Below are 5,508 nucleotides of genomic sequence, written 5' to 3' on the forward strand. Positions count from 1 at the left end.
CGACAGGCTACTGTCACTCAAATGTCCAGAACATGGGAGGGATGATGCCAGGGAAGCGTCCTGGGGTACCATCAGCAGATGCTGAGGGACAGGGCAGATGTACCGAGCAGGGGGGCCGCAGACACCCCTAGACTGCTTTCCCCACCAACTGGGGTTCAGCTGGGATGCCAAGTCCAATCAAGACCTGCTGCTCCTCCGAAACAATGGAGCCACGTTCTCTCTCTCGATGAGGAAAAACCCTGGCTTGCTCCCACAGCTCTCAGAGAAGCGAGAAACGAAGAGGCCAGTGCCAGCTAACAGGTGGTCTGACAGCCGGCCATAAATCACCTCCCTGGCAGTCAGGTGGCCCCACCACAGGTCAGGAGCGGCAGAGGCCCGCTTGTTTCTCCTTCCTCTGAGGACACCGCTGCCACCCACCCTCGCCCAAAGCCTGCCCAGCCCACCTGGCTCCCTGAATCCACCCCTTGTCTCCCAGCCTCCTACCCCAACCAAATATTTATGGACACTTCTATGGTCAACCAGGACCAGGAATTATTTTTCCACTGAATACACAGGGCTTGGGCTGCCTCTGGCTGGAGCACAATACTGACCTCTGTCAGGTGCTGGCAGCCCGTGAGAAGGAGCGGGCAAGGAGGGGCTCCCTGAGCCCATCCTGGGAGGCCCCGGTAAGGCGCTCCTCACCCTACAAAGGCAGCAGGCTCCGCTCTACCTCACCTCTGTCCCCAACACCTGCTGTCAGAGCCCCCAGGACTCTCTTTCCTGGGACCAGACACCCAAGAGGCCCAGCAAGGCCTGAGCCCTTGCTCATTCTGTCCAGCCACAGAACACTCCCTCCTGGCCAGCCTGAGACAGGCGGCAGGGCCGCCCCGCGAGCGTCTGCACTGCGTGTCAGTGACTGGGGGGAGCAGAAACCCCCAGAGACAGCGGGGCTTCCCCAGGCAAGGGGGTCTGGAGCTGGGAGGTCCACATCCCAGGCTCGTTCTGTCTTCCTGCTCTGCCTGGGGTGGGGGGGATGGGAGGGGGTACCTCCTCCTCCCAACTTCTCAGCCACATTCCAGGGAGCAAGGCAGGGAAGGGCTAAGAGCAAAAGCTGCCCGTGAGCTGCCTCTGGCCCTTTTGATCAGGAAAACAGTAATTTCCCAACAAGTCCCACCTGGTAGATTTCCACTTCTTGCTCACCAGCCAACATTCAAGTCACATGGCCGGCCCCAGTTGCAAGGGAGCAAGGAAGTCAAGTGTTTCAGTTGAGGACAAAAGGAGCGTTCTGATAGTGAACAGAAGGGATTCAGGGAAGGCCTCCAGCACTCAGGATCGGGTGAGAGAGGCGGCAGAGCCCAGTCTGGGTTCCAATGCTGTGACCTAACGACCATGTGACACTGGGACCACCGCCCAGCCGGAAAATGGAGTCATCGTGTCTACTTCACAGGGTGGCTGAGCGTTAAGTGGAGAAATGCGTGAAAAAATACCTGGAAACAAGGCCCAGCTTTTAGAAAATGTTCATTAAATAGTCATTAGTATTTTTATTAACCAAAGGCTTTGACCTAGCACAGTGCTTACGCAAAATAAGTGCTTATTAAAGTTCTAATTGATTTGTTAACCAACTAAGAAATGCTTCTGGCAGGAAGGCAGGAAAGGCAGGAACATCTAAAGGCCATAACTGTTACTTCTAGAAGGGGGAGAGTCTACATTTGGGGTTTTGTATCAGAAAACACATACCCAGGTATGTAGGGCAGTAGAGGGGAGAGACATATAATACCACAGTAGCACTCAATATATCAAGCCCATTAATGTATAAATAACCAAGTACTTAGGCATTCTTACTTAAACGTCCCAGTGTAGGTACTATTATTATCCCTATTTGTTATTTTTTAATTAATTGTTTAATTTGGCTGCACTGAGCAGCATGCAGAATCTCTAGTTCCTTGACGAGGCACTGAACGTGTGCCCTCTGTGGTGGGCAAGTGCAGATCCTAACCACTGGACTGCCAGGGAATTCCCCGTCCCCACATTCATGATGAGGCTCGGTGGCAAAGGACCCACTTGCAACGCAGGAGACCTGGGTTCGATCACTGGGTCGGGAAGATCCCCTGGAGGAAGAAACGGCAACCCACTCCAGTATTCTTGTCTGGGAAATCCCATGGACAGAGGAGCCTGGTGGGCCACAGTCCACAGGGTCACAAAGGAGTCAGACGCGACTTAGCAACTAAACAACAACAATTTTAATGATGAGGAGGCTGAGGTTCAGTGAAGTTAATGAACTTACTGATGGACACACAGCTGTACTTAGCAGTGTGGTGAGGATTTGACCCCCACGCTCTAACCCTGGGAACTACTGCCTACAAGGGGCAAAGCTGAAGACAGGTGGGCAAGATCGGTGTGGAGGCAGCTGTGCTTCTGCCACCCTGCCTCACAGGAAGATTTCGGGGGGCCCCTGCTCAGATCCCACCCCAAGGGCCCTGCGAGCAGCAGAGAAGCCAGTCTTGAACACCCCCTTCACTCCTCCTCCCCTCTCAACCCCGTCAGCATCCAGCCTCTTGGGTCCCACAAAGGAAGCTCTCATCCCACAAGTGTTCAGTTGGCTGTAATCCTGGCTAAAGTTCACTCCTTGGGAAATCCAATGTGGGGGGTGGTTGTTGCTGGAATGTGTGTGGCTGGGACCCAGTGTCCCAGCCCAGACAGCAGGCTCTGCTGGGGCCAGGGGGATCCGGAGTCCCCAGCCCCCAGCTGTGCCCGAGAATGGAATGTGCTGCTCTGGGTGTTGAAAACGACTCAGCCAGGGAGGTGGGGCAGTGCTGGGAGCTGGGGGAGCTCCTGCCACAAGACTGCCTCTGTTCCCCTGGAGGCTGAGCCCACTTCGCTAGGGCTGGTGGTGGGCAGGCCCCTTCCATTAGCTCAGCGTCTCAGAAACTCCTGGAGTGTGTGGGGGCAAGGCAGAACAGAGGGTAGGTGACAGCCAGGACTGCTATGGTGACCCAGTTTTTCTCTGGTGCCTAGAAGCACCTGTGACACAGTTCACACCAGGGCTCCATGGTTCACTAGCTATGTGACCTTGGGCAGGTTATTTCACTCCACTTACTCACTGGTTAAGTTAATAACAGAACCTAGCTTTGGGGACTCTCATGAGGTTTAAATGAGATGACACACTCCACACACTGCCCACTACGAGTGCTCAATAAACACAGGTACTATGATCTTAGAGCCACCAGCTGCAGGAGAGATGCTGGAGCCAGGGCCCCTTGATGCCTCGAAGGTTCCATGGAGACAAAGGGATGATACTGGTGCTTCTCTTGGCTTCAGCTGTGAGGGCCAAGTGACCAACGACCACAAATCCGGAAGACCCCAGAAACCACGGCCAGTTCAAGGTCTGCCAAGGATCACTGGAGACTGCTCCCCACCATGAGCAGCCCACAAAAAATGATGGACAGAACCCTCAACCCAAGTCAGGCTGTGGGAGCTGGCTGTCCATCCAGGTCTGCCCAGCAGGCCCCAGGGCCGTCCTAGACCTGGCTCCCGTCCCCTCACTGGGTCCCCGAGAACAAACTGGAAGACATCTTTAAAGCCAGGCATCCAGGTCTACAACAGACAATCTGCCTTCTAGGCTATGCCGCCTTCGGTGCTGTCTACACTGCAGACCCCAGAGAGCTGGAAGGCGCCACCCACTCCTCGTAAAGCCCTCCACGGCTCCATCCCCCATTTCCCAGTGGCACCTGCACTCTAAAGCTGTCCACTGCTGGCCTGCTCTGAGGCCCTCACATGCACCTCAAGGAGACAAGAAGGTACCCTCCCTTCTTCACTGACCCCAGATGAAAACCTTGTTTCTCACGCCCCTGAATCCTACGTCCTGAGAGCTCCTCAAGCTATAGTCTGTACTCCACCAACATTAGACTTGTTTTCATTTTCCCAACATAAAATATTGACTCTGCTTTTTCAAACTACAGTCTAGCCTCATTCTTTCCTGAATAATAATCTATAATTATTCTCTGGTTTTAAAAAAATCGCTGTTCTAAGCCATGCGGGGCAGAGTTGTTTTGCTATTCCTGAAGACTGCCAGGAAGAGAGAAATAAGTTAGCGTTTATTGAGCATTTACTATGTGCCAGGCACCTAACTTCCCACCTAAAGTGGACTGTCTTATTTAATCCTCACAGCAACCATATGAGATAAGACCACTCTCCACCCACTTTACAGATGAGGAAAGCAGCACAGACAGGCTTGGGGCAAGCCCCTCCCTGTAGCAACTCACTCCAGCGTGGGTGCAGTCAATGTAGAATAGGCCAAGTGTGGAGCTGGCCCATCACAGCACCTGCCTTTACTGCCGCTGGGATGCTCCCTGGCTAGTGCACACTGCTCCGGCTCTGAGCAAAGCCCTCTGGCTTCATCCTCCAATGTGGTGGGAACCACATGCTCATGCGGATGCAGTGTGGCTCCCACAGTGAGGGGCTGGACTGGATTAACTCCGAGTATCCCTCCAAGTGACCAACCGGGCCACATGCCCTCCACGAGAAGAACTTCCTTCCTGGGCCTGTGCTACCACTCTGTGCTCTTTTGCTCAAAGACCCTATTTTCCACTCCTCCAGCATTTCCTCTGGACTACCAAGCTGCTGAAGACACTTTGGTACTAAGTACTGTGAACATGCTCTTCTGTAAAAACTGCCAGAGCAAGGTTCTGGCTGCTTCCCTGCCTCCTGGGGCTCCTTGGGAGCTGCTGGGGCTCTGCCATACCAGGGGGAGGGCCCAGACCGAGGCCTCAGTGCAAGGACTCCCCAGGCATCGCCATCCAAGGTGCACGTGCATGGGGTCGTGAGGATGTGGCTGCAACCTGACCTCGACCCCAAGGCAGAGTCCCTCTGCCCCCTCCTTTACTGCCTCAGGCCTACGGTCTGAAGACACCACTCTGCAAGATTCCACGCCAAACCTTTTGCAGCCACCACTTAACTTCCCTGGGCCTCAATTTCTTCCCCTGTAAAATGGGAAGAAAAACAGAACCTACCTCATAGGGCCATCTTAAGGATTAAATGAAATAATGTGTATGAAGTGCCTCTCGTGGTGCCTGGTGCCCAGCAAACAAACACCCCCCTACCAACCCCCTACGCCTAGAGCACTGCTCCCACTTCCCATCTCACAGCCAATCCTCTTTCTGGCTGGTTCTCAGCCTCCCCCAGAGCTGATCCTTTCCTGCTTTCTCAGAGGGATTAGCTAAAATCTTTCCATTCTAAAGCCTGTGTGGCTTAGTTAGCATTTACTGAGTCCTGGTCCTAACCCCAAGCCCTGGCCCTCACAATGTGGTCACAAGACGGCACCTCAAGTCAATCCGACAGGCATCTCGCTGAGCACCTCCTGCGCAAGGCACAGCTTTCCTCCAACCCCAGCTCACACACGACCTCAACCTCCGTGGCCCCTCCGCCCCGTCCTGAAGACACAGCCCAGGCCTGCAAACCTGGCCAGCACTGGGGGGCACCTGGCTCTCTAGCCTCAGGGAGAGGGGGCAGGCAAGGACCAGAACGAAAACA

This window comes from Bos indicus x Bos taurus, chromosome 26, assembly GCF_003369695.1.
Source record: "Bos indicus x Bos taurus breed Angus x Brahman F1 hybrid chromosome 26, Bos_hybrid_MaternalHap_v2.0, whole genome shotgun sequence".
Lineage (NCBI taxonomy): Eukaryota > Metazoa > Chordata > Mammalia > Artiodactyla > Bovidae > Bos > Bos indicus x Bos taurus.